At 35.9% G+C, this 19,520-nt stretch overlaps 1 protein-coding gene across 1 annotated transcript in view; it reads right to left on the reverse strand.

The window, feature by feature from the left end:
• The window catches only part of CCDC7 (coiled-coil domain containing 7), a 256,642-nt gene that overhangs the window by 227,153 nt on the left and 9,969 nt on the right, over positions 1-19,520 (reverse strand). Inside the window, exon 2 of the mRNA XM_087917690.1 lies at positions 14,070-14,132. The gene's annotated coding sequence lies outside the window, so the exon portion shown is untranslated. The remainder of the gene's footprint in view (positions 1-14,069; positions 14,133-19,520) is intronic.

Consider the following 19,520-nt stretch of genomic DNA (forward strand, 5'->3'; position numbering starts at 1 on the left):
TTGGCTATTTCTTTTCTTTATTTTTTTTTGCTACCGGACTTTATTGTTACTTAGTAGATAACCGGACTGAATTTTCTCTTATATATATATAATTTTTCTTATTCTCCCTTTTGATTTCTTAATATATATATATATATTTTAGGCTAAAGGCTCCCTTTGGTTATTTTTCTTTTTGTATATATATTCGTATATATTTTTCGTTCTTTTTTAACCCCAATTATGTTTTCCTGGGAGGAGGAGGAAAGTAAGAATTAAGAAACTTTGTAACACTGCCAGCTAGAGGCTTGAAAATATTTTACTTGAAGTGGAGAGAACTGTGAAAGACTTCTTCTCAAGGACATTTTAACTTGATAAGATAGAGGGAAGAGCGCGGCAGAATATTATTACAGGTGCTCTTCTGGACTTCTATCAACAATTTACTATTTGAGGTTTGGCTTTGAAGCTTGTGGAGAAGAGAAGAGAGTCATAACAAGAGCCTTGGACAATTAAACAAAGTGCAGTGTATTTGTTTTTTTTCTCTTCTTTTAGTTCCGCTACCCCTCCTTACCAGCATTACTGTAAACTTTTATTTTAGCAATATTTTTATTCTTGCCTTTTATCTTAAAGGGGAAGCCTTAGAATTACTCATTTTTATTTTTATTTTTTTTCCCTTTTCCATTGGGATTTTTGCTTTTTCTATCTATGCTCTTGGATTATTTTGGTTCCCTTTTTTTTTAATTGAGATTTTCTAACTGGATTAAGGTGTGAAGAACCTGAAGAAATCTTTCTTTTGCTTTGTTCTTTTTTATTATTATTATTATTGGGTTTTCTCCTTTTTATTTTTATCTTTTATTGTGGATTATTTCATAATTGGATTAGGGTCTGGAAGAACCTGAAGAATCTTTTCTTTTTTCTTTTTTCTCCTTTACTATTGGGCTTTTTACCATTGGGCATCTCCATTTTGGATTATAATTGGCTACCTTACTAATTGGATTAAAATTTGAAAGAATTTGAAGATTCTGAACTATTTAAAATGAGTAGGAAACTCATACCTCCGGGTACCTCTACATCTACTTCTGCCTCCCCACCATCTGGAGGACAACGTTTAATTCAGGCAATGTTAAAGCAAGACAAAGAACAAGAAAAAGTAACTTTACAGATGATTATGCAAGGAATCCAAGATCTTAAGATAAAAACAGATACCATTGAACAAAGAACAGGGAAGACTGATGAAAAAGTGGAAAATAATCAACAAATGATGGTGAAGTATGATGAGAGACTCCAAAAAATTGAAGAAGAAGGTAAACGAAGAGAGAAGATTGGAAATATTGATAGCAGACTAACAGTGGTTGAACAAGATAAAAGTGGGATGCTGAAGTGGGAGATGGAGAGGTCAGAATTTTATCTCAGATTTCAAAACATAGAGGAAGAAAAAGGACAAGATTTGGCTGCGATAATGATAGAAATTCTGGCTGATGCTTTGGAAATAACAGAGGAAAAGATGATGGATGGAGTAGATGAGATATACCGAGTTTTTACAAGATATGCAATGAGAAATCATTTACCCAGAGAAGTTCACATCAGATTTACCAAAAAATCCATCAAAACACAAATTTTACAAGCGGCAAGAGAGAAGACATTGAAATATAAAGGCAAAGAAATCCTGGTTTTAAAACAAATAGCCAGAAGAGTGAGAGAGATGAGAAGAGAATATTGATTCTTGACCAAAGTGCTATTGAAAAAGGAGGTGAATTACAGATGACTGATCCCAGAAGGACTGATGTTTACATGGCAAGAACAGAGACACAGAATTGATTCAATTGAGAAAGCAGAACTTTTTTATGCAGAATTTTTTGGAAGGAGAGAGGAAGAGGCAGAAAAAGAGGTCTCATTAATTGAATTCCAAGAGGAACAAATGGAGACTGAAAAAGAAGAAGGTGCAGTAGGTGGACAGGTGGATATCAAAGACCAACGTGAACCAAGATCTACGAGAGCTGCCAAACCTAAATATAAAATATAATCATGGAAGAGAAAAAACTGATTACAATGAATATAAATGGACTAAACTCAGCTGCTAAGAGAAGGAAGATTTTTCATAAATTAGGGAAATTAAAGTTTGACATAATTTGTTTACAAGAAGTACACATTAAAAAACAACATGAACAACTGTTAGTACAGCCAAAATTAGGGAAAATATTTACTTCTTTGACTCAATGTAAGAAAAGAGGAGTGGTTTTTTTTTTTAACAAATTTTATTGATTTTAACAACAAACAAACAAAACAAAACATCATTAAACATTAAAAACATAAAACCTCTTTCCATTATAGATCTTTACAAAGCAGATAACACATTATTTTATATCACATTTTTCTAATTTATCCCATTTCCATATAGACACATAAATTCCCTTTAACAAATTTCACATTGTTTCTCTTTACTCTTATTCAATAACATTTCTTTTCTAGTTTATCCGCTATTCAATCATCACATTTATATTTTCCTCTGACTTGTTTTTTTTTTTTAAAAAAAAAACAAATTTTATTGACTTTACAGAACATACAAACAATCAAGGCATATTAACATAAAGAATCTTTCTGGAAGAATCAGTAAAACGTGCCAAATGTAATATGTATATTTACATTATCTGCTCATCTTCATATCTTCTCCCGATTTCTCCTTTTCATTCTATTGTCCAGATTATATTTCTTACTAGTCAAAATTTTTGCCTTTTAAAAACAATACACAAACATACATAACATAGAACATAAAAACATCATTTCTGAAAGCTGCTTAATCCCGGGTTAAAACTCTTCGCACAGACACAAATTCAAAAATCATATTTACTTTATATGTCATTCCATATCTTATTACCATTTTCAATTTTTTGTATAGCTTCTTCCCTCTTTTATTTTTCTTAGTTTTATTTTGTTTATCTTATCTCAATACAATTCATAATACTTATCATTCTTTGTCTGTTCTTTTCCAGTTATCCATTCATCTTTTTCTTTAGATATACTTCTTCTGTACACTAAATGGAGTAACGCCTTTGACTCTTTTCCCTAACTTAATAATGCTTAATATAACACTTAATTTATATTGAGATTCTGGTTAGTACATTCTAAAATTACACAATAAACTTTGTAAAAAAAGCAAGTACACTACAATTACAAAATGAAAGCCTATAACCCACCATAAATACCATAAAAGAGCTAATCATATATGCTAATACACATTTTACTCTAAATACGCATATAAAAACACACTTTTATGTACCTTCCAGGATCCCTTTTTCAATTAAATTTATCCATTGTCTCTAAATAGATTTTGTTTCTTTAAATCTTGCTTCCCACCATTAAGGTTTTCCATCCTCCTCCTTTCTCTCTTGTTTATTTTCTCCTTGCCTTTTTACCCCACTGTCTCTCCTCCTCCTCCCTTTTCTTCTTCTGCTTACCCCCTTTCTGTTGTTTTCTAACCATATATCCACCTTTCATCTCATTTTTTCTTTTGGATTGTTTTCTCTGCCCTTAAAATCCCCTTTTTCTTTTCCTCTTCCTCCTCCTCCCCAAAGAAAACCCATTGCTCATCCAAAATGGCTTCTTCTTCTTCTTTGTTCCAGTCGTCCTGCTGCGTAGTCAATTTTTCATAAGTACATACCGCCATTTCTACAAATTGGAAAAGGGTGCCCAAAGTATCTTTTCCATCTTGCTCTTCTTTCTTATATTTTTGGTATTGAGTTTTTAATTCATCCAAAAGCAATGCCATCATGAAGAGAAAGACTTCTTCAAAAACAACCACCCAAGTATTTTTAATCAAGAGTAATTCCAAAAAAATTCCAAAGTCACTAGAAGATCCAGATAAACTATTTATTTCAATACTTTTTTTTTTACCTTCTTCAATTTCTCTTTCTGGGGTTACTGATTAATCAAAAGGTTCCCATTAAAATGTATCTTTCTTTAAAGTTCTAGGCAATCTCCCCCTTTTTCAAGCTCTGCTCCAAGAAGTTTTTTTTTCCTCTCCCCCCCACTTACAACAGCAATTTCCCTTTAAACGCTTAGAAATCCATACCTCCAATGCGGGCTTTCCAATTTCTGAGGATGTTAAGTCCAAAGTCCTTTCTCTCACAATTTTCAAGTTAGAATACCTTCGGTGCCCAGTATTTTCCAGTTCTGCATTTAGTATTTCTGTGGGGTGGGAGAGTAAATAGAAAAAGTTTTCCCTTGGCAGCTTTCTCCGCCGCTTTTTCTCTTCTTAGGATACAATGTATCTTTCAGGCAATAAACAATTCCACTCCAGGTTTTAGAAGTTGCTATTTTCCCGGCACAGCCAGCACTTTCACTTCTGAATCTTCTTTCTCCTTCTTCCTCCAGCACAATCTTTTCCAGCTGCCGGCTTCTTTGTGGCGGCCATCACTGACCGCCGCTCCACCGCCTTGAGAAAAGGAGATTAAGCTGGGTGAGGAGGGGGTCTGCGACACTCCCAAAGCCCCTTCCCAGATCCTCCCTATCTTCGGCTGCCTCTACAGGGCAGCCTTATCCTCCAGATCCGTCTGGATCGGAGGCACCAAGACGGCAAGCACAGCAGGGATCGCGGTGAGATCGCGTCTCAACGTGATCCCTGCTGTCGCCGAAGCCTAACAACCCGGAAGTCGTCCCAAGAGGAGTGGTTTTATATATTAAAGAGGCTACCCCAGCAAAATTGATTTACACTGATGAAGATGGAAGAGTATTAATGGTGGAAATGATGGACAATAATATAAAAATAATCTTGATTGCAATCTATGCTCCGAATGATAAACAAGAAGAATTCTATAAAAAACTACACATGAAAATGACTGGACTGGACTATGCTAATATAATTATGATGGGAGACTTTAATGAAATTGTGGATAATAAACTGGACTATATAGCAACAACAGCAAAGAAAATAGAAAGATTCTTCCTAAATCCTTTTTAAAATGACAGACTTAATTAACTTTAAAAGATATATGGAGAGAAAGAAATGCTAAAACCAAACAATATACTTTCTATTCAAATAGACATTTATCATGGTCCAGATTAGATACGATTTGGATCTCAACGGAATTAATATCTAGTGTTCAAGAAACAAATATTGAAACAAGTACTTGGGCAGACCATAACCCAATGACAATTAAATGGAAGGGACAAAAAAAAAAGATTGAGATGGACGTTAAATAATACTATTTTAAAGGAGAAAGATTTTATACAATGGATTGAGAAAGAACTGGCTTTTTTCTTTAAAGAAAATAAAAAAGAAGATACTTCAATGCAGAATGTTTGGGATACAATGAAAGCATATGCTAGAGGCTTGATAATAGACTACATAAGAAAAAAGAATATTAGGAAAAGGCAAGCCACCAAGGCCTTGGAAGATGAGTATAAAAGACTTGAAAAAGAATTACAGAAAATGCCACAGAAAAAAAGATATTACATTGAAATTGGACATAACTAAACATAAAATGGGTTTAATAGAGAAAGAAGAACTGGCACAGAAAATTAGAAATGCTAAACAGAATTATTTTGAAGATGCAAATAAACCAGGTAGATGGCTAGCATATAAATTGAGAAAGGAGAAAGAGTCAAGGAAAATATCGCAGTTAATAGATGACCAAGGCCAAGTTTGTTATGGTAATAAGGAGAAAAACGAAATTATTCGAGATTTCTATGGACAACTATATAAGAAAGAGAATATTGATGAGGAAAAAGTTAAACAGTACTTACAGAATGCTAACCTACCTAAGATATCCAAAGAGACTGAAGAAATGCTAGAAAGTAATATAACAATGATGGAATTAAGTGAAGCACTTAAGAAACAAAATAATGGGAAAGCACCAGGTCCAGATGGGCTCCCAGCAGAATTCTACAAAATATTACAAGAATCATTTAGCACTCCATTGTTAGAAGTCATGAATGAAGCTATGTCTAAGAAGATGATACCTAAAACATGGTCAGAGGCTTATATTACACTTATTCCAAAAGAAGAGGCTAATCCACTGCAAATTAAGAACTATAGACCGATTTCTTTATTAAATGCAGACTATAAAATCTTTGCTTCAATCTTAGCAGAAAGACTTAAAAAAATCTGAATAATTTTATTTATCCAGATCAAAATGGATTTCTGCCAAAAAGACAAATTAGAGACAATATGAGAGTAATTCTGGATACTTTGGAATACTACGAGGCACATCCTGAAAAACAAATGGCTTTGATATTCCTAGATGCCCAAAAGGCATTTGACAATGTGAACTGGAGATTTACGTTACTTCTATTGGAACAGATGGGTTTTGCCAGATTTATCCAAGCAATAGAAGCTATTTATCATGAGCAAACAGCAAAGGTAATGATGGAGGGAGAACTTAAGACTCTATTAATATAAGAAAAGGCACAAAACAAGGATGTCCCCTATCTCCTTTGCTATTTGTATTGACTTTGGAAGTGTTGAATAGAAATATTAGAGAAGATAAAAATATAAAAGGAATAAAAATTAAAAAGGAAGAATTCAAATTGCAAGACTTTGCGGATGACTTAGTTTTTATTTTGGAAGATCCCTTAGAAACAGCTCTAAAGCTATTGGAAAAGATACAGACATATGGTGAGGTGGCTGGTTTGAAAATAAATAAAGATAAAACAAAGATCTTGTCAAAGAACATGTTACTAAGACAAAGAGAAGAATTGGCAGACCTGTTGAAAATCCAAGTTACGAACAAGATCAAGTATTTGGGGATATACTTGACATCAAGATGTAGTACATTAAAAGAGAATAATTATATTAAACTTAAACAACAGATAGCCTTAGATTTGAAGAAATGGGGAAACTTACAACTGTCATTAATAGGGAGAATTTCAACAATCAAGATAAATATTTTACCCAGAATCTTATTTTTGTTTCAAACAATACCAATTAGGCTCGGAAAAGACTATTTTGAGGAGAAAATAATTGAACTGGACTTTGCTAATATCTGTCTGATGGGAGATTTTAATGGAATAATAAATGACAAATTGGACTATAAAACACAAAAAACAGCAAAGAAAGCTAGAAAGACATTGCCAAAATCCTTCTTTCGAATGGTAAATGAGATAAAGTTGAAAGATGCATGGAGAGAGACAAATGCAGAAAATAAACAATATACCTTTTATTCAAATAGACATGCATCATGGTCTAGAATAGATATGATATGGATGTCAACAGAGTTGCTTTCTAACATACAAGACATTGAAATAGAAGCAAGTACCTGGGCAGATCACAATCCAATAATACTTGTATGGGAAGGACAAAAAAGGAGATCTAGATGGACTTTAAATAATACGATATTAAAGGAAAAAGACTTTAAACTGAAAATTGAGACAGAATTGACTTTTTTCTTTAAAGAAAATACAAAAGAGGATACATCATTACAGAACCTCTGGGACACAATGAAGGCTTATACAAGAGGCTTGATAATGGACTATACAAGGAAAAGAAATATAAAACAGAAAAAATCTTTAAAATATTGGAAGATGACTACAAGAAGTTTGGAAAAAGAACTACTGAAATTTCCACAAAAAAGGACATTAAAATTAAAATGGACATAACTAAACATAAAATGGGGCTAATGGAAAAAGAAGAAATAGCACAAAAATTTAAAAATGCTAAGCAGAACTATTTTGAAGATGCAAACAAACCAGGTAGCATATAAATTGAGAAAGGAAAGGAACTCAGGAAGAATAAATCAATTGATAAATGAACAAGGACATGTATGCTATGGAAATGCGGAGAAGAAAAAAATTATTCAAGATTACTATGGAAAACTGTACCATCAAGAGAATGTTCAGGAAGAAAGTGAAACAATACTTACAGGAAGCAAATTTGCTCCAGATACCAAAAGATATGGAAACAACGTTAGAAAGTAATATAACAATGATGGAATTAATAGAAGCTTTAAAAAAGCAAAACACTGGGAAAGCACCAGGTCCGGACGGTTTGCCAGTGGAATTTTATAAGACATTCCAGGAAACATTGAATCTTCACTTATTAGAAATTATGAATGAAGTTATGACAAAGAAGAGAATACCCAAAACATGGTCAGAAGCATATATCACACTTGTACCGAAGGAGGACACAGACCCACAGCAAGTTAACACTTGCAGACCTATATCACTATTAAATTCAGATTATAAAATTTTTGCTTCAATTCTGGCAGAAAGACTGAAAAGATACTTAAACAATTTTATTCATCCTGATCAAAATGGATTTCTGCCGAAGAGACAGATTAAAGATAATATGAGAATAATTTTAGATACACTGGAATACTATGAGGCACATCCTGAAAAACAAATGGCTCTGATGTTTATGGATGTACAAAAGCCTTTGATAATGTGAATTGGCATTTTATGCTGTTACAATTGGACCAAATGGGCTTTGGTAAAAAATTTACTCAAGCCATAGAAACAATATATCATAAACAAACTGCAAAGGTTATGATAAATGGAGAGTTAACAGACTTTATAGATATAAAAAAAGGGACCAGACAAGGCTGTCCACTGTTGCCTCTGTTGTTTATGTTAACACTGGAAGTGCTGAATAGGAACATCAGAGAAGAAAAAGAAATAAAAGGAATGAAAATTAAAAAAGAAGAGTATAAATTACAAGCTTTTGCAGATGACCTGGTATTTATATTAGAGGATCCATTGGAGTCTGCACCTAAACTGATAGAAAAGATAGAAGGAAAAGTATGGAAAAGTAGCAGGTTTGAAAATAAATAAAGATAAAACGAAGATTTTAGCAAAGAACATGTTAGTAAGACAAAAGAATTGGAGGAAGTTTGGGGGATCCAGGTCACAAACAAGGTTAAGTATTTAGGGATACATACAGCACCAAGATGTAGCACACTTAAGGAGGACAATTATCTCAAACTTAAACAACAGATTGAGACAGATTTGATAAAATGGGAAAATTTACAATTATCACTGATTGGGAGAGTATCTACAATTAAGATGAATGTATTGTCTAGAATCTTATACTTATTCCAGACAATTCCAATCAGATTAGGGAAAGAATTTTTTGAAGATTTAAACAAAATAGTGCTAAAATACATTTGGCAGGAGAAGAAAGTGAGAATAAAACTGAAATTGCTACAAGATACAAGAATAAGAGGAGGATTTGCTTTGCCCAATTGGGAATTATACTACCAAGCGATGAGTCTGATGTGGGTAAAGGAGTGGATAACACTAAGGAATACTGGACTTTTGAATTTAGAAGGACATGACTTGCAGTTAGAATGGCATGCCTTCTTCTGGTGTAAGGGAACTAAAACGCAGGGGTATTTTAGAAGACATTATATTCAAGAAGCATTGTTTCTAAACTGGGAGAAGATAAAAAAGCAATATTATTTAAAAATTCCGCTATGGTTATCTACTATTGAAGCTTTTTCCTATCCAATAATATATAAAAAGGAACAAACAGTTAGATGTGGTGAGATATTGAATGAAAAGGGTGAACTTAAATCTATGTAAGCGTTGGAAGAACAAGGTGTAAAAGTGAATTGGTTTTCATATTTGCAAATACAATCTAGATTTGATAAAGATGTTAAAACAGAAGGTATCTATGATAAGTTGACTGATTGAGATAAAATCTCCATTGTTCGAATATGGATTTAACCACTAGGAGCTCCTTGTTAAAAATGCTATAATTCCATTCTGGTGCAGTCAAAGCTCTTGAGAAAAAAAACGCAGAGCAACAGGCATTTCTACCCCTTCCACACCTTCTTGTTCAAGAACATCTCTGGTTTCTAGTCTTAAGTATTTGTCTGAAATAGGAATCTCTTTGATGGGTCAAATTGCTGATATAGGGGTTGACAGGCAGAGTTGCTTTAACTCTTTAAATGTTTATTATTGTTGTGTGACACCAAGCAAATCTAACTCCTTTCATTTTCAATTGGATAACTGGTTTGACTTTATACCCACAGAACAGATCAGAATATCATTCAGATAAAGGACTACAAATTTATGAATGAGATTAAAAAAAAAATGATCCATAAATCTGGAAATACCACTCCTGACCAATGGATCATTTTGCATTTAACTTGCTATACCTGATATTGAAAGTTTGTGTCCATCCTTGATTCCAATGAGATTGTAAGTAGGGGCTGTTGTCATTTCCCTTGTTCTGTGATTTGCATTCCAAATGGCTCTCATTGGAACTATGGTTGGAACTCCTGTCTCTTCTCCTGGGTGGGTTGGAAGTGCAATCTTTGACCACGTGTCCCAATTCTCCATAGTAGAAACAGAGTGGTAAATTTCTGCATTTCTGTCATTTTTTTGCATCTAGAAATTTTCTGGCTTCATCAATTTGCATAGATTTTTCACCCCTTCATCAACATCAATCCGTGTAAAGGGATTGAAGTCTGGATATGGGAGTTGTGGAGCTGGTAGCTTGTGACATTTGGAGCAAACCTGATCTCTTTTAAATTTGAGTCAACTATACTGCAGATTCTGTAGACTTGATCCAGTGTCTGGGCGAACTCCCTGCCTGATGAGTTCATTTTCAGTTCTGTCATTGAGGCATTGTGTTATTGTGTTATTAGGGAAAGTTCATTCCAATTCAAATCTGCTGCAAACAATTTGAATTCTTCAATATAGAGTCTTAATCTCTGGCTGCTTTGTTGGAGCTCTTGAATTATGCATGTTATGGTGTCTTCTTTAATGGGATCCCTGAATTATTTCTAAAGTGTGCTAGGAAGTCTTGATAGTTATCCATGGTCGGGTAATTGTGCTCAATATGGGGAGTGCCTGTCAAGAGGCTGCAATTGTTGAATGGGCTGAGAATGAAGGATATCCATTTGAAACTTTATGGTCTGGTGCCAATGAATAGTTTATATTGGGCAAGAAATATTCTCACCTTGTTTGAGTCTCCTGAAAATCACTCAGGTAGACAGCTAGGGATCTTCTGCAGTGGGACATTGGCTACCGGCAGTGGATCAAAAGCTGGCACCAGTGTTGTGAAGGCAATGGAGGAGGAAATTGTTGAGCTAAATTTTGCATCTGTTGAAACATCTGGTGTGTATTAGCTGCTATATTTTGCACTTTAGATCCCAAACCATCTTGGCATCTGTAGAGGGTATCCATCTCTGAATTCTCTACTGCTGCTCCAGCTTGTGGACCTGGTATCATGCTATGGTTTTTGCAGTAGTCAGTGAAAATTTAGATGAGTAAATCAGATTGTCAGGAAAAGTATCCAGGAACAAGAGTTGAGTTCAAAGTACAATAAATTCATTACATATAATCTACACACAATATGCTAACCTATTAAGAGTCAAGCCAAATTGAATAAGGGTCAACAGGATTCACGGGAGATTGGACCACTTGTGAAAACGTAGCATTTCCAAACTGTTTGACCTCACTTGCTCATCTCCTACAGTTATATGCCATACATTTGAAACCTCCTAAAAATCAAATACTATATTCAACTGTTCTTATGTTTTTAAGATTGGACATTATGCCAGGAAAAAATGCAACATCAATTTTAAATAAACAGATTCAAGAATATAATTTAATACTGCTCTAAATAATCAGTAAACTACTAGAGAAATATAAGTTTTTTTCAGTTAATACATCAATTAAAGTAATAATTTTATTTCATTATCTCCATTTCTGTTTATATTATCTTTACCCTTTAGTGATTTTCTGGTTTGTCTTGTTTTTTTTCTTTTAGTTCTTCTTTTTTTTCTATTTATTATAGATTTAAAAGAAATATTTGAAAAAAGAAACTGCTTTCACAATTCATGCAACTCATTTTCAGCCAGGCAACACTCCAAGCCTGATAAAAGATCTGTAATTGTGAAATATCTTGAAAGACTGTTGGCTGGAGAGGAATTCAATGTAAACTAAAATAAAGGGGGGGTTATCAGAATGAGGAGTTGGCTTCATGCTGTTGGGGAAGCCTCGGTCAGAACAGATACCACTTATGCTATACCTGTGCATTTAGTTTTTCTTGCCTAAATATAGAACCATACTTTTTTTACCATTGAATTTCATTTTGTTCAATAGGGCTTAGTGTTCAAGTCTGTCAAGATCCTTCTGTATCTTAAGCCTATCTTGTGGAGTGTTGGCTATTCTTGTCAGCTTGGTGTAAATTTGATGAGTTCCCCATTTATTGCCTCATCTGAATAATTGATGAAGTTATTGAAGAGTACTGGGTCTAAGACGTTGGTGTATCCCACTGCATACTCCCTCCATGTAGATGTATTTTCATTAAGGACTACATGTTGAGTGTGTTTGGTCAGCCAGTTACGAATCCATCTGGTGATTAACTGACCTCAATGTGTAATCCTTAATGAAATTGCATCAAATGGAGGGAAGAGGAGGACCCTAAAGCACTGTCTTAGGCCCAGTACTCTTAAATATTTTCATCAATTATTCAGATGAGGCAATAAATGGGGAACTCATTAAATTAATAATAAAAAGTAGCAATAAGGTGTTTATCAGTACATTCAACATGTTTAGTGCATTAATTCTACCTTTTTTATAATTCACTTTCTTAAAAGGATTTTTCTTTCTCTGTTCTTCATACCATGTGCAACAGATCTATATTAATCTACTCATGCATCTGGCATAGACATATATCCCATCAAGCAGAGAAGCAACAACATTTTGACATAAAACATAGTTTACTTCAGGACATCAGCATTCTAAACAAAATTAAGCAATTTATCTATAACAATATATCTAAATGCTTAAAAATATTTTATAGATGTAATTTGGTTAAGTCACCTTCAAACCAACCATCACTGTAAATAGGCCAATAATATTTATTTTTATAGCACATGATATCATTAAATGAAGATACACCAACTTAATAATCAATTTTATCAGATACATTTAATTATTATTTTAAAAAGTATAAACCCTATAACCCACCTTGAAGTACACCTATTTCCACATCCTAGTTTTGCTCCAGTATATCAAAATTATACTTATAACTACATAGAAAAAAATACCAGAAAAACAGAAGTTACTGTGCACTCTATTTTCCTGCTACTTTTGGAGTCGTCCAAGTTTTAAAAAATTTATTTCAAGAAAGATAAAGATAAATGCTGGTAGTTGTTGACTTACAACAACAATCAAGCTCCAAATTTCTGTTGCTAAGTGAAATATTGTTAAGTGAGTTTTGTCCCATTTTTTTGCCACAGTTGTTAAGTGAATCACTGTAGTTGTTAATTTAATGATACGGTTGTTAAGCAAATCTGGCTTCCTCATTGAGTTTGCTTATTAGAAGGTCACAAAAGGAATCACCTGACCCTGGGACACTGCAACAGTTATAAATGTGAGTCAATTGCCAAGCAGCTGGATTTTGGTCACATGACCCTTGGGATGATGCAATGGTCATATGTGTGAAAAATGGTTATAGGTCACTTTTTTCCATGCCGTTGCAACTTTGATCACTAAAAGAACTGACTGTATTACCTGTACTATGCTTTGTTTTATGCACAGAACAAAATACTGTTATTTCAAATGTTTGAGACTGCTTCCAGTGTGCTGTTTTATATTATAGCAGGATAATTTTAAAAAATATGATTCCAGATAATACTGATCAGTAGTTTCTTAGCTGCTTAAGTCCCTACTGCTGATGACTTAAGTTGGATTGGATGGAATATTGGAGGAAAGAAGCAGCACATGTCTTAGTAGTGAAGTATCTTTCTCACTGCAACAATTGCTAGTGAAATACCCCCAAAAAGAGGATCAAGAGAAGAGAATAAATATACTGTATGTTGCTCAGGATTGAACTATGGAGTCCTTGGTCCCTTAGCTTGTTTGCTTGCAGACTTTTTGTTGCCAGACTGTTATGAAGTGACTGATCCAAATTTACTTACTAAAATTCCATGGCTAAGATCAGATTAAATCTAGGTCTCAACAGGTCTAATACAACAGCATACACACTATACAAGTCTATCATACATTTATTCATCAAACAAATATTAAGTCCTTATTTTAAACATACAATCAAATCTAATACAAAAGAGGAAATGCTCAACAAAATATAAAATAATATAAAATTAGCTAATATCTACCTTAAAATTATCTTTAAAACAACATACCTGCATCTGAGGAATATTCTACAATTATTCAGTAGCTTCTAAGGCAGGTTAATTGTTTTCAATCTTAAAAGAAAATGCAAAAAATAGGATTAAGTAACACTTGGCCATTAACCCTGGAATTATGGAACAAATAAACCAACTGAAGGAATAAAGCTGAATATCATTTACTGGCTGATTGGATATTGTACTGCCCATTAACTGAATCATGATTTCCTGAATTAACTATATGTCTTAGTTCACATTATCATAGTAAACCATTAATTAACTATATGAACCAGTAAGGTTAATTGCTCTGAGCCATAAAAAATCAATTAATTTAAGTATAATGCTATCAAAATGACATTTGTAGACCTGCACATCAGCATATTATACAGAAATCAAACTGACTATAGTATTGGTATAAAGGGATGAGGCAGATAGAACAAATCATAAATCTACAGAAAAGACACAATCTGGTGGTACATTACTACAGATGTAATAAGTATTGCTGAGATTTAGTTAGCAAGGAATATAACCCAAGATCTTTCCTTCAAAGTTTTAGATCCTACAACTGTCATAATTAAAGCCAAAGTCATCTAGTCCAATCCCCCGCCCAAGCGGGAGACCCTACACCATTTCTGACAAATTGCACAACTTCCACAACTTCTGAGGACAAGCTGTTCCATTGGTTGATTGTTCTTTTTCCTTATTTCCAGGTTAAATCTCTCCTTGTTCAGTTTCCATACATTACATCATCCTTGTCTGAGCTACAGGTGCTTTGGCAAATAGATTGACCCCTTCCTCTCTGTGGCAGCCCTCAAATGTTGGAAGACTCTTATCATGTGTCCCCTGGTCCTTCTCTTCACTAGACTAGCCAAGACCAGTTCCTGTAACCGTTCTTCATATGCCTTAGTCTCCAGTTCCCTAATCATTCTGGTTCTTCTTCTTTGCACTTTTTCTAGAGTCTCAACATCTTTTTTAAAATGTGGTGACCAAAATTGGATGCAGTACTCTAGGTGTGGTCTTACTAAGGCTTTATAGAGTGGTATTACTACCTCACTTGATCTCGATTGTATCCCCCTGTTAATTTAGGATTGCATTAGCTTTTTTTTGGCTGCTGCTGCACACTGCTGGCTCATATCTAGATGGTTGTCCACTAAGACTCCAATATCCTCTCACAGTTACTGATATTAAGACTGGTTTCACCCAGTATATGTGTACTTTTGGTTTTTCTTGCCTAAGTGTAGGACTTTACTTTTCTCTACATTGAATTTCATTTTGTTAGATATGGCCCAGTGTTCTAGTCTGTCAAGATCCATCTGGATCTTGAGCCTATCTTCTTGGGTGTTAGCTTGTTAGATGATGACAGGGATTCCAAAGAACATGCCTACTATTAGATATGCTAAACCAAGAGTGATCAAATGTGAATAGCTTTATTCAGAGCTACAGGGACAAATTAGGACTCACTTTGATGTATCACCTAGCCTGCCGTCTAGCAGAAATCATGCCTGAGCTCCTTTCTCTCACAGCAGAGCCTGTAGTAGAGTTTTCAAACTTTTAGTGTTGGATGCATTTCAACCTTCTTGCTCCAGGGTGGAACATGGTGGGCCTAAAGAAACTGTGGTTTCAGCCCCAGTTCACATGGGAGGTACATGCTAGACTTGGTGTTCATGATTTGAAATGAAGGACATTACATTAACACTCATAGTAATCAGATCAATTTCTGATCAATGTGTCAACAGCTGACATCCTGAATAATTTAATTTATTTATTTATTTAGAAAATGTATATGGCCACCCAATTCACTCCCAATGATTCCAGGCAGCTTCCAAGAATAAAATTCCAATACAAAAAGCAGTAACATTCTGTCTTCCCAGCGACAACAATCAAACAAATCACTTAATGAGCTCCTTATCATCCTGGGATCTCCAGGCCAGTTAACAGCACCATGTCTTCATGGTCTTGTGAAAGAGTGTTAAAGTAGGGGCCAATCTTATCCCTACAGGGATGATGTGGATAAGGGATAAGACCATTGTGGGAAAGGCTCTTCTTACACCCACCAGATAGACTTCCTTAGGAGAGGGGCCCCATAGTGTTTTCTGCCTCCCCACTCTGATGGCTCAGGTAGATCTGACTGGAGGATGTTCTGTGATGACTTCCCAGGACAATTCCCTAGCTACTTTTCTAGATGTCGGCTCAGGGGAAGATGAATTGGTTCTTAGCACATGAAAAACTGAGTTAATTGATAGCTCAGAACAGCTGTCTGGAAGGAATTTGACAGAGGAAAATATGCAGTTGCAGACAGCCAGTGAGGAGGAGGAGGAGGAACTGTCTTCTGTACCTCATCCAAGAACATGTAAAGCAGGGGGAAAAGGCAGGACCAGAAAAGATCAGCCAGACTACTTGAGAGAAGAAAGTCTTGCCCTTTCTGATGGCTACACCAAAAAGCTGGCTATTTAGCACTGCAGACAGAGGGAGTCATATTTGTTTCCTGTGTGTTTTCTGGTTGTAATTCCTGCATTACTTTGCATTGACACTGTGCCTTGACTTGTATCATGTCTTTGAAACTCTGTACATTTCTTGACTCATGAGCTCTCGTGTTGTGGATGTAAGTTTGTCTGGTGGATTTTTTTTTTTATTTGAGAAACTTTCAAGTGCTTTGTAGACTTTGGCCATTGCTCTGTGGACTAACATTGGTCTACTTATGGCTGGAGTTAATTGGGACAGTTTAGTTCTGTTTTCTTTGTGTGAAGTGAATTGCTAGAGAATATTAATAAGCTCGCTAAATCACAGCTACTTGTATGTGTGAGTAAGCGGAGAAGCATACCTTCACTTAACATGGTCCTGAGCCATGTAGGATAGGGCTTTAAAGGGTGCAACGAGCAGCAAATTGGCAGTCAAAGCACACTCCCACAAAAAAAATTAAGACATATGCAAATCTAGGCTTGTACAAAACCATGTGGGCTGTCGCATTTTGAACCAACTGAAACTTCCAGCTACTTCCTCATACTCTTCCAGTACTTCCAGTACTTCCATAAGCCTTGGGCCTGATTGTAGTGATTCCTCTATAATAAATACAAGGTCATCTGAAAATGCCTGTAGTTTATAATTTTTTCTTAATATTTAGTCCTCTAATTTATCTTTCTGAATTATTCTTGTTAGTACTTCTAGAGTTAATATGAACAGTAACGACGATGGCGGACATCCTTGTCTTGTGCCTTTCCTAATTCCTAATCTTGTGCCTATTTCTAATTGTGTCATTTCTCCATTTATTATGACTCTTGCCTCTGATTTGACATATGTAGCTCTGAATACAGTAATAAAATTTTCACCAAAATCCATATAATTTAACTTTTAACATGACATTTCAATTTACATTATCAAAGGCTTTTTGTGCATCTAGGAATATCATTGCCCCTTGCTTTTCACAATGAACTTCATAGTATTCCAAAACGTCCAACATCATTCTCATGCTGTTACGTATTTTGTCTTTTCAGGAGAAATCCATTTTGGTCTATATGTATAACTTCATTCAAAAATATTTTAAGTCTTTCAGCAATTATTGCCATAAATATTTTATAATCTGAATTCAAAAATGATATGGGTCTATCATTTTTAATCATTGTTAAGACCATAAATGCTATATTTGGTCCGTGATATTGGTGTTTTTGCTTCTTTTAAAACTGCATTAAACACTTCTAGTAATATTTGGGCTAATAGTTCCTGAAATTCTTTATATATTTCTACCGATAGCCAATTTGGGCCTGGCGTTTTATTCTTCTGATTTTTCAATATTTAAATTAATTCTGGCCTTTTTATGTCCACATTTGGGTTTTTTTCTTTTTCTTTCTGAGATTTTTGGCAGGTTTGCTTTCTTCAAGCACTGTGATATCTTTTCTTCCATGGGGCATTCATTATCATTATATAACTTCTTATAAAAATCTTGGACTATATTGTTCTTCTCTTCACTTTGTTAACACATAATTCCTTCCTCATTTTGCAGTTTATTAATCCAGCTTTTTTCCTTTTGTTTTGTCAATTTATATGCTAGCCATCTCCTTCGTTTATTAGCATTTTCAAAAAAAATGATTATTCCTTTTTATTTGTTGTGCTAGCTCTCCTTTTTCAAGAATGTTCAGTTTATGTTTGACTAATTCCATTTGTTATTTTAAACTTCTTTTCTGTGGTTCCCTTTGTAGTTCTTCTTCCAGTCTTCTGAATTCATCTTCTAGGCCAGTGGTCACCAACCAGTGGGCCATGGAAAATTTTTGGTGGTCTGCAGAATGGCCCCTGGAAGCAATTAATCTGGGCCATGCAGAAAAACAACGCTGCTCCGCCCACATGGCCTGCCCACCTGCTGGCCCCCACCCTTTGGCCGACTGCAAAACTTACCTTGAGACTGAGTAGAGAGCCACGCAAGCTGGAATTGGAAGGCAAGACCAAAACGGCCGGGGAGGAAAATCCACCCCGGGGTGGCTTGCTGACAGTGGGAAAGTTAGTCCCATATTCCAGAGCTGTAGAAGTCACAGGACTGGTCCTTTGGTCATCCCAGAGCAGCTCCTCCATAGGGATGATTACAGCTCTGGAATATGGGACCGGCCCATGGTGGCTGGAATGTCCTGCCGCATCTGTTGTGCAAAGAGAAGCAGCTGGAGTCAAATTGCCCCCCTGCAAACTGTTGTCTCTCTTGCTGAAATGGCTCGAGAAACTTCAGCCGGGCTCTCAAAAAATGAAAGTTACTCTGGCTACTCGAAGAGCACTCAACAGCTTGGCTGGAGGGAGACCCTCTCTCATCCCCCCATGGGCTCTGCAAGGCAGCTCGCAGGGAAGCAATGCTCGGGAGGAGTGGATCATCCATTGCAGGCTCTGCAGTGGATTTCTCTCCCGCCAAAGATGCAGCCAAGCATGGGGAGGAAATGGCACCTGGCTCCGCTCCCAGGGCAGGAGAGGCAAGGAGCAGCAGAAGCAACAGATGGAGGGCTGATAGAGGAAAGCAACTCTCCTCTTGGGTGGGGGGTGAAGGTGTCAGCCTCCCCCATTCCTTGCCTGCCTCCAGGTGAGGCTGGAAGACCCCCTGCATCACTGTCCTGGAGCTTTTCCTCAGCTGCAGGTCTGAGCTCTCTCAATCCTCCCTCGGGATCTGAAAGGAGCCCCCACTTTCTCCCCCACTCCTCCCCCCAATTAATCACTGATGGCAGTGGTTGTTCTGTAGGCACCTGCCTGCTGAGAAGCCCCTGGAGGGGGTGGCCAAGGGGCACTGCCCCCCCCAAGGAGAGCAAAGTCCTCTCTGCTTCTCCCAGCACCAGTTGCCCCAAGACCCCTCAGTTCAGACACACACAGACACCCACCTGCACTTCTGTCTCTTTGGAAGGTGCAGGTGGGGGGAGGGATGGAAACAGCCTGGCCCTCCTTCCCTCCCCCAACTCCAGGCAGCCACACCTGGCAAAGGAGAGAGATGTTTCCTCTGACTTG

This window comes from Pseudonaja textilis, chromosome Z (assembly GCF_049901715.1).
Source record: "Pseudonaja textilis isolate UNSWEBS1 chromosome Z, rPseTex1.2, whole genome shotgun sequence".
NCBI lineage: Eukaryota > Metazoa > Chordata > Lepidosauria > Squamata > Elapidae > Pseudonaja > Pseudonaja textilis.